The sequence below is a fragment of the Thermobia domestica genome, chromosome 12, assembly GCF_964235325.1.
Source record: "Thermobia domestica chromosome 12, izTheDome1.hap1.1, whole genome shotgun sequence".
Taxonomy (NCBI): Eukaryota; Metazoa; Arthropoda; class Insecta; order Zygentoma; family Lepismatidae; genus Thermobia; species Thermobia domestica.
The window spans coordinates 71,579,054-71,590,726 of NC_137465.1; positions in this window are offsets into that span (position 1 = coordinate 71,579,054).

Here is an 11,673-nt window from a genome sequence, read left to right on the forward strand (position 1 = left end):
ATACTTAAGAATGGGCAAAGCAATTGCATCACGTCTGAAGACATCTGCATTCTTGGATTATTTATTTTATTCGCAAGAAGACGAATCTAGGCTCTTGAGCAATGACAACTATTCCTATCAGAAGATGAGGAAAATGGCAATTGAACCCTTTTGCATACTTATGTATAACCATGGCCAGCTTTAATTAACGCTGGCCATGGTATAACACATCGTATCGTATATATCGTACATAAGAATCACTTCAACTGCCTAAGCGGTACTGGGAGTGAGGGAAACGTTGTGGTTCATCTCAGGTAACACATCAATCATTTTGTACTTTTCAATACCACGTGTTACGGTAGTGCTATGATAAGTTTTTTTTTCTCCTCCGAACATCACTGTTTTTCTTTTAAAATATGGTGCACAATGTGTGAAATCCTAACTACCATTCAATTCCACTTATTTCATCTAAAGCAATGCCACTCAGCGAAAATGCGATACACGGTTACGGCTTTCTCTTCCGAGAGGTTTGCCTCATATTAAGCCACGCTGAGCATCGGAAATACTACGTTCCCTTACTTGGACCCGATTGTTTCCCTGTTCAGCAAGCTCGAGTGCAATGAAACTCATAATCCCTGTAGAGCTCAATGTGTAGTCTCACTTCCATAAAAGCTCAACGGAGCGCGCCCTCTTTTGATCGATATAAACAAAATATGTCAAAAGCATGCGCGCCTTATGGGTATTTACAATGTATTGTTAACCCATTTTTGGCCATGTTCTCGCTGAGTTATGGCCACCATTGTTTATATTTGCTGGTCTTAGGCCACGACTTCTTCCCAGTTCCCACACTAAATTGTATGCGCGACGCAAACGGGAACATTGGGTACTTTGGGAACAGCTCTTTTGGGAAGGAGAGACGTAATATACAGTTATGTTTGATAAAATATTTCTACTTTTTTTCTTTCTTTGGAATTGGCCAAGTGAGGTATTACTTTACTCTGAAATATTAAAATCTCTTACGTTATGTAGTTACGACAATGTAATTTAAAAAGAAGTAAGTGGCTATGATTTTTTGAAAAAGACTGTACAAACGGTAAGAAAAACTGCGAAAATATAATTGAAAAAATCCAAGTGAAAAAATCAAACATGAAAGTATACATGTATTTACAATCTTTTACGGAAATATACATTACGTATATACAGTATTAATTGTCGGAATTCAATTCTTTTTTTTCTTTCTTTGCTTCTCTTTCAGTGATCCATGTTTATGTTCCGAGGGTAAGGGACACGATTGTTTTCGAGACGACTGCTTATTCTATCTGAAAAAAAAAAGAAAAATTGACGTACTCTACTTTAATCAAATCAATTTAGTAAATATCGAATAAGAAAATATAATAACAGAGAAAACTAGAGGTACCGTATCATTAAAACGAAACATAGAACCCTTCTAGCATATTTTAATCTTATAGTGCTAATGTATTAATAGCAGTAAGGGTATTGAAATTATTGACTCATATACAGGATAAACACAAAATCGTTTTCCCCAATACGTTAAGAAATAAAATAACAGAACGTAGGTGACTTAACAACCTTTATTGTAGTTATAAATACTGTTCAAACTATTTCTCGCATGTTCAAGGCACAAAGTACATCCCTTTAGCACTGATTTGCAAATATGATGGCACAACCGATGATTGTCAACCGATCTCTTCGATTAGCTTTTTCAAGTGATCCAAATTGCCCTCCGTTTGGCACCGGGTTAAGAGGATGATATTGCCACCCCTATTCGACTGTATTGTCATTCAAATATCACTTTCCTGTGTGGCCATCTTGAAATTTAACATCGATTATTGTCTCCGAAATGCTTGGCATGGAACTAACATGAATGGGACTCTGAACCTATTTGGTATTGTGGAATATCTCATCGCTAGCCAATATTTTAAACATTTCAACAGATTTTAATGGCGATTGTTGGACAATAGTGGCCAAACTTCAGGAAATATTTTACGACGCTCAGCGATAAATGTGGCTAAAGACAAGCAATCGTCTAGGGATCATGTATGAAAACATCCGTTTTCTCCAGAATAAAAGCCACCTTGTTCACAGTTTTGAGCGCACATTCCCTCTAATCATATGTTTTAGTTTTTCGGTCTATTTTGTCGCTGAATACCTTCGAATATTCCCTGGAGTTCGATCAATATTTTTCCATAATCAGCACTTAAATTCGCTGAAAACTAAAGAACAAAATGCCACGCGATGATGTATTGTGAAGTAACTGTGTATTGGATATGAAGTGACGATGGCATAATTGTATAAACTCTAATTTAATTCACTAAATTCGATTATTTTATTAAATTACATTATTAACGATAGAATCATGAACTCTTGAAAACTTATTGAAAGAAAACTTTGATCAGGATTGTACATTCTCAGACACCTGTTGTAAACACATTTCTGTTAATAAACTCGACTAGCTTCCTCTTTACATTTCCGCATACCTTCAGGCATAACCTCATACTTCCCGATTCTTTGGACGCTTAACTCATCATTCTACAGTCAAACAAAAGCACGAGGAACACAACAACAAGGGGTATTCGACACACGATTAAGATAGGTGCAGGATTATCGGAGACAAACAGATCCCACCATTGGAGGACGACCGACTCCATAAGTCAAGAGTACCATTCTGTCGGTTCATCGCCGCAGACACCTTTAAGTTTGTCAGCAGAGTAGTGGAATGAAGATGTAGGAAAACATCATTGGAAACGCATGAAGACGAGAGTACTCGACGCTCCTTGCAGATCAACAGGATAGAGATCCAGGTGTTGATTGTCTCTAGCTATCCAGGCTGCTCCAAGGGAAAACATTCATCCCTCCAGATGACTAGGACGACACCAATCTCGATGGATCTATCAGGCTAGTGCTCATCCCATATCTTTCAACCATAACCTATTTCTCTCTCTCACCTTTTTCCTACTAGTCATCTTCAAAATTGAAACATTTGAATTTTATTTAAATTCAATCATAATTTAGTTGTTAAACATTAACAATAAGGTTCATCAAGTTAATGCGGTAGATACGAAATCTTTTCCTAAAGGTTATGATAAATATCAAGTAAATGTTAACCCTGAATTGTTGCCACATCAACAACAGCAATTATATGACTTAGTAGAGGAATTTTATTCTAGTTTTTCTTGGAATGAAATGAAAATGAAATGAAATCTTTGAGTTTTACGTCCCACGTTATGCCGGTTAGGCTAAAGGAGACGGTGATGATAAGTAATGAATGAAATGGTGGAATGAATAAAGTGGGAGGAAACGGGAGAACCCCGAGAAAACCCACGCACACGGTGTTTGTCCATCACAAAGTTCACTTGGTGGGGACGGGGATCGAACCCGGGATCCCAAGCACCAGAGGTGAACGCTCTACCACTGAGCCACCGCGGCCCCTTTTCTTGGAATGAATTTGATTATGGTTGTACTAAAGGATATAAGCATAAAATTGAATTAGTAGACAATATCCCAGTAAATAGACCCCAATATGCGATACCATTTGATCTACGGGATGAGATCAAAAAACAAGTAGATATTTTATTGAAAAGTAAGATCATTGAGTAGTATTAGTCCGTATAATTCTCCGGTAATGCTTGTTAAAAAAGAAGATTGGACAGTATAGATTTATAGAAGATGCGAGATATATATAAATAAAAAAATGGTTCCTGACAGTTTTCCGGTTCCTCCCATCCAGGATATTTTGACTAATTTGGCAGGACGCAAATATCTATGTTGTAGTGACGTTTTTGGAACACTCTTTAATATTCACCTCACTGAAGAATCAAAACCTATTACAGCTTTTTCGATTCCGGGCATTGGATCGTACCATTTTGATTTTTTGCCTCAGGGGGTCAAGACATCTACTAGTGGTATGAACAGATTAGTGAAACTCATCTTAGAAGGTCTTCCAAAAGATAAAATATTTGCCTATGTTGATTATTTTTGGTCTAGTGATAGTTTTGATGGAATTGTGCAGTTAACTCGTATGTTACTTCAAAGAATAAAAGAAATTGGTTTAAAGCTCTCCCCAGAAAAAACAAAATTGGGATATTCTTCATTAGATGTTTTAGGTCACACTGTTAGTAAAGATAGTTGTCTATTTCGAAACGAATAATTAACTCAATTTCCAACTATCAACGTCCCAAAAGAAAGAAACAGGTCAAAAGTTTTTTAGGATTAGCTTCTTTTGTTCGTTCATATTTACCTAATTTCAGTCAATTAGCAGAAGCGTTACTTTCTTTGTTGGAAAAAGACGCTCCTTTTCGTTGGAAGGAACCACAGGAGACAGCATTCAATAATATCAAACAAGCCATCATTTCAGCACCATGTTTAATGAGATACAAGCCTGATTATCCTCTGTATCTCTAATTTGATGCCAGCAAGATCTCTCTTTCTGGACCAATTAAACAACCTCAAAATTCACCTGACGAAACAAATCTAGTACCTATTAGTTATTGTTGTCGTGCAATGTCTCCTAGTGAGACAAAATTACACGTATATCAGCTTGAATTACTAGCATTATTGTACTCCATACGTTCCTTCAGGTATTTTCTCTTTTGACGTCATTTTTATTTGAAGACAGATTGTCATAGTTTACTTTATTTGAAGCAAACAAAGAATGTAAGTAAAATTTCCAGATGGTTGAGTGAAATTGAATCGTATAATTTTACTATTTCACACATCAGTGGCTCCAGTAACATAGAGGCAGACGCCATTTCACGTTTTTCTAACCCCCCCCCCTAGAGATTTGGAAGATGAGAAAAAGAATCTAGAAGATCCGAAAATTTTGCTTACTCAGAACACAAATTCATTTTCAATTTTAGATGAGCAAATCTGGCAACAGAACAGCGTAAAGACCCGTTTTTTTAAGATATTTTTTCTTGGTTGGAACAGAAAGAAAATAGAAATCCTAAAATAGAATGCCAAGCATTATATTTTACTATTAAGGATGGAATTTTGTATAGAAAACTGAAAACTTCATAAGGTGTAAAATTTCTAGTTGCAGTTCCTACTTCTTTGCGTTATAAAGTTTTTAATGCTTGTCATAGGTCTGCATTGGGATCATCTCATTCTGGTTATTCTAAAACCTATGATATGTTAGTAAAAACAGTGTATTTTCCCAACCTGAAGAAATATATATATCAGAAGTGTAAAGAATGTACGATTTGTCAAGTATCGAAATCGAAAATTGGTTCTCCGTATGGAACATTGCTTACTTATCCCTCCGTTCCCCCCTTCTATCGAGTCCACATAGATGTAGCTGGGAATTATTCCCCCAATAATATGTTAAATCACAAATATTTGATAGTAGTAGTAGACAGTTGTACATAATGTCTAGATACATAATTGCAGATTCCCTTCCCTATGTTACAGCAAGTACTTTGGCTTCATTTCTTTATCATAAAGTAATTTTAAAGTTTGGAATTTTTTATGAAATTTTCTTAGACAAAGGCAGTGCATTCACTAGTGGACTATTTAAAGAATTATGTGCTATGATTGGTGCTAATATGCGTTTCGTAAATGTACATGGGCATTATAGTAATGGTGTTTGTGAAATTAGTATTAGGAACATAGAACAATGTTTGAAATCAACTTTATGTGACAAAGATTTAAGGGAATGGATTGACTTATTACAACCTATAGTCTTTTCGCTTAACGTTACCAAGAATTTATCGTCTCAAATTTCACCATTTGAGTGTCTTTTTGGCTTTAAACTTAGGTTACTTCATCAGGCAATATTAAATACCCCGTGTCAATACGAGGATAATGCCATTCGTTTACAGCAATTACAAGAGATTAGAGACAAAGCGCAGGGAAATCTTTACAAACGTCACAAAACGTCGACAAAATTTTTTGACAAGAGACATACGAAACCTGTTTTTAAAGAAGGAGAAAAAATTTGGATATTGGACATTTCAAGAAAGAAGGGTCACGCCAAAGCATTCAGCGGAAAGTTTATTGGTCCAGGCATAATTGAACGTGTGGAAAATCCAAATTCATATTTTGTTAAGTAAAAGACCGCCCGAGGATCTTACAAGATAGACAGCATAGCAGTGCAGAGATTGAAGAAGTTTTATGAGAAGGAAAACCCGGAAGAGGAAGACCACCTTGAAGACTCTGACGAAGAGATGCCTATCAATGTCTGCACGGAAGACCATACGATGAAAAAGAAGAAAACGAGACGCGAAGACCATCAAGGACCACCAACTGAAGAAATTTTCAACCCCAAAAAACAATGTTTAGAAGAAGAAATTTTCATCCCTTCTCTTCATATCAAAGATGTTGTGATTGCCGAAAATCTACCAACATGGGCAACTATAGGGAAGAGTTCCACAGAAGAAAAACCGAAATTTGCTTGTAATACTGCCATCAATCAGAAGATCAGAATTTACAAAGGTAATATAGTGGATATAAAAGCATATGACTTAGTAAATCCGACAAATGAAACCTTAACTCCTTTAGGTGGTGCAGATAAAGCCATTCAAGACGCAGCTGGATCTGAATTTTTAGAAGAATGTTTGACCATATCATCATTGAAGCCAGGAGAAGCGAAAATTGCCAATGATTATCGTTTACCAGCTAATTATAATATATAATTATGACATGTGGGCCACGGAACTCAGACAAGAAGAATTTACGAGAGACGTACAAAAATTGTTTTAAGGTGATGTTGGAGAATGATTTTTCTATAATTGTACTACCTAACATTTCGACTGGGGCATTTAAATTTCCGAAGTTAGAAGCTCCCAAAATTCCCTTGGCTACAACAAGAATATTTTTAGAGGAACATTTTGATGACGTAGACCGTGTCGTATTTTGTATTTATGATAGAGAGAATTGGGACATTTATCCCTTAAGAGATCCGGGGCTTTTGGGCAATTTTTTAGACTTTCAGTCAAGCATCGTCACTATTTATCCTAGGATCATGGTTCATACCTCATTCTCTTCAGAATGGAGCTGGCTTTCAAATGATACCACTCGCATGCTCATACCATACACCAGCAGCGGGGAAAAATGATGTCAAAGGGAAAATTTCGGAGGGAAAATTTTTTCCTCGCACTTTGGGCCCCCCTGGAGCGACGCTGTGTGAACGTAGCCATCTAAATAATCTGTTAAATAGTACTTGGTATACTGAATGTGTGTGCCAAATTTCAACTTTCTATCTTGAATACCAAGGGCGGGAGAAATTTTATCAGGAATTCCCACCATGCCCCAAATTACCGTAAAACACCATGATCTCAGGTAAAAAATTTCCTAAGACATCCCTCATTACCCTAAGGTCATGTTTCGCTCATCATTCTCTTCAGAATAGAACTGCCTTTCAGGCGGTATGACTCACGTGTCTCCATCATGTATCTAAGGCGGGAAAATGAGGAAAAACGGGATCTTTTGGGTCTAAATATCCTTTTTTCAACATTTAGCCCCCCTGGACCCCCCTGTTTCAACGCAGAGATCAGAAAAAAATCTGGTAAATACTACTCGGTAGGCTGAATGTTTATGCACAATTCCAATTTTCCAGGTGCAAAAGTAAGCCCGCCAAAAAAATATACCGACAATGTCCCATATTCCCGTATACAGAGGGAAATTTTTAAACATTCCCTGAGACATCCCTAATTACCCTAGGGTCATGTTTCGCCCATCATTCTCTTCAAAATAGAACTGCCTTTCAGGCGGTATCATTCACTTGTCTCCATTATGTATCTAAGGCGGGAAAATCCCGTGAAAGGAATTTTTTGGTAAAATTTCCCTTTTTCAACGTTTAGCCCCTCTGTACCCCCCTGTTTTAACGCAGAAATCTAAAAAAATCTGGTAAATACTACTCGGTGGACTGAATGTTTGTGCACAATTTCAATCTTCTACGTGCAAAAATAAGCCAGCACAAAAATAGTACCGAAAATGTCCAAAATTCCCCTATACCGAAGTATATTTTGATAAAAATTCCCTGACACTTCCCTAATTACCCTAGGGCCATGTGTCGCACATCATTCTCTTCAGAATAGAACTGCCTTTCAGGCGGTACCATTCCCTTGTCTCCTCATGTATCTAAGGCGGGAAAATGAGAAAAAACGGGATTTTGGGTAAAAATATCCCTTTTTTCAACTTTTTGACCCTCTGGACCCCCCCTGTTTTAACGCAGAAATCTGAAAAAAATCTGGTAAATACTACTTGATGGACTGCATGTTTGTGCAAAATTTCAATCTTCTACGTGCAAAAATAAGCCCGCCAAAAATACTTTACATACCCCCCCCCCCAAAAAAAAGTATTGCACGAAAATATAAATTTTAGACTTATGACATCATCACCTCCTATGTCTCGACACATGAAGGTGTGAAAGCATCCGTAATGTCTTCTGCAATGCCTCTGGACTTGAAAAACAAACAAAGCTCAAATAGGAGAGTTATAACGCAATGTACCATGAAACACCCCATATGGTACAAATTGTACCATGGGATCCCCAAAGGGTTATCAGCGATTACTCCCCATATATTTTCCCATTGATGAAGAATCTGTTAGTCCGTCTGTCCGCACGTAACTTGTATGTGGATTACTTTTCTTGAAGATTGGATTGTGGATAGGAACATCTTGTAGATGGGTGATAAACTTTCTTTTAGCACTGGCCACGCTTAAAAGTTATTTTTATCTTGGTTTTGAATTGTGCATCCAAATCCACCGGTGGAACACTTCGAAAACTTAGAACACTTTGAAACTTGGAATACTTCGAAATTTGGGACACATTGGTATCTTCAAGAATTGTACCATTTCATTTGATTGGACAACGTATGACTACAAAAGTTTCTTATTTTAATTTTTTTTGAAATGTGAGTATGTGAAGAATGAAGAAAATCAACGACACGCATTTGGATAGTAATTTCGATGGATATATTAAGAAGATGTAAGAAGATTGAAGTCAAGATTGCAAGAACCATGTTCCATCCTTTCAGATGTCTAGGATTCGATGCCATGATTGATGTCCAGCATTCGATAATAGAAAAGGACAAGATTCAAGAAAAAAGAAAATGAAGATAAGAAGAATTTATATGTTAGTTAGGGTTGTAGGTTATATGTGGTGAATAGTTCTGTCGTGCTGATTTCATATAGTTTAATTACAGCCAGTACATGGGGCTATAATCTTGGAATTCTTTTCCAGTCTATGGACGTTTTAAGCCTAAATAACTTAAAGCTCATTTTTCTCAAACTGAAATCAGTACCCTTCTTGTGCAGTCTAACTTTACTATCTTTGGTTATCTAGATAGTATTATAACGTTTTTTCTCTTCTCGCGTATTAGTCACGTTTGATATTGAAGTTATTTTCTGCATTAGAGGAACATATACATATGCATATATAAAAAGAGGTCTACATTAGATTATATTACATTCATGAAATATTTATTTATTTGATTATGATTTTATTTCATTATATGTATCTAAGTTTTGATAATCTGTGTTAGTGATAATTAAATTTAGTATTATTCCTACCTTTCATTTCCCTTCCCTGAGCACTAACGGAATTCCACACTAACATTTTAAAACATATGCCACTCACAATGATATTATGCAAGCACTAATGTTTCTTTTTCTTTTTCTTACTTTCCATCTTCCCAGACACGCTTCCAAGGTCACCCAGTGAACTATATGAACTGTCTCAGAAATATACACTCAGCAGTTTGCAGTCTAGAATTAATTCAAAACAAACAATATGTTATACAAAGAACTCTTTCATCTTCAACAAACATTTTTTTGAATTTCTTCAATTTTTTTTTGTACTACGGAAAATTAAAATTTTCTTGTATTTTCAGTTTCGAGGAGGGGGTGTGAAGTAACTGTGTATTGGATATGAAGTGACGATGGCATAATTGTATAAACTCTAATTTAATTCACTAAATTCGATTATTTTATTAAATTACATTATTAACGATAGAATCATGAACTCTTGAAAACTTATTGAAAGAAAACTTTGATCAGGATTGTACATTCTCAGACACCTGTTGTAAACACATTTCTGTTAATAAACTCGACTAGCTTCCTCTTTACATTTCCGCATACCTTCAGGCATAACCTCATACTTCCCGATTCTTTGGACGCTTAACTCATCATTCTACAGTCAAACAAAAGCACGAGGAACACAACAACAAGGAGTATTCGACACACGATTAAGATAGGTGCAGGATTATCGGAGACAAACAGATCCCACCATTGGAGGACGACCGACTCCATAAGTCAAGAGTACCATTCTGTCGGTTCATCGCCGCAGACACCTTTAAGTTTGTCAGCAGAGTAGTGGAATGAAGATGTAGGAAAACATTATTGGAAACGCATGAAGACGAGAGAACTCGACGCCCCTTGCAGATCAACAGGATAGAGATCCAGGTGTTGATTGTCTCTAGCTATCCAGGCTGCTCCTCCTACTTTCTTCATACCAACATTTCATTCATTTCTCATCATCACCATCTCCTTTAACCTAGTTGGCATAATCGTGGGGCGTAAAAGTTAAAGATTTCATATATATATGGAAACACCTGTAGTTGGCAACACGTCAGATGTATGGGTTGGCAGTGGTGTCGTGGCGCCCGCAGCGCCCGACAGCTGGTGGTGGTGTATTAGGTCGGTCTCCATACTACGTCAGGCGCAGTGGAACAGCAGTGTCCAGTGGCTGCAGCAGACGGAGGTAGTGTAAAATGGGAGACCTCTCAGGTATTCAAAGAGGGCAAATTGTTGGTGAGCGGTTATGAGGAGTGAGTGTGACGGCAGTGGCTACTGTGTTAGGTGTGTCGCGTGGAACAGTGTCGAAGGTGATGACGGCCTACACAACACACGGGAAAACCACATGGGGGAAGCGGAACAGTGGGCGGAAGAAAATCATGAGTGACAGGTCACGCCGGGTATTAAAACGCATTGTCACGCAGAACCGTCGTGCCACTGCGGAGCAAGTGACGGAGGAACTCAATCAACACCTCCCCCACCCTGTTTCGACAATCACAGTCCGCCGCGAATTACATGACATGAACTTACGGGGTCGTGTTCACGGGCCAAACCGCTCATCAGGGACCATAACGCTTTCGCACGCCGCAAATGGTGCCGCGACCATGCAACTTGGACCGTTGAGGATTGGAAACGTGTGATATGGTCGGATGAGTTATCCTTCACCCTATTCCCAACCACGGGCCGTGTTTATGTGTGGAGAACGCCCAAAGAAGTTTATGATCTGCAGTGTCTCCGCCCAACTGTGAAACATGGCGGCGGCTCGGTGATGCTGAGGGCCGCCATATCATGGTTTTCATTGGATCCTGTGGTCACACTTAGCGGACGAATCACTGCCAACGATTATGTCGCAATTTTAGAAGACCACTTGCATCCTATGGTCCGGATGTTGTTCCCGGACAATGACGCCATCTTCCAGGATGACAATGCACCCATTCACACAGCTGGCGTTGTTGCAGCGTGGTTTGAGGAACATCGGGATGAATTTCAACACCTCCCCTGGCCCGCCCAATCCCCAGATCTCAACATAATTGAACATCTGTGGTCCGTCTTGGAAACACGACTCCGATGACGATTTTCACCTCCATCCTCTCTCACAAAACTGGCCGATGCCCTGCACGAGGAATGGTGTAAAATTCCACTTGCTACCATTCACGATCT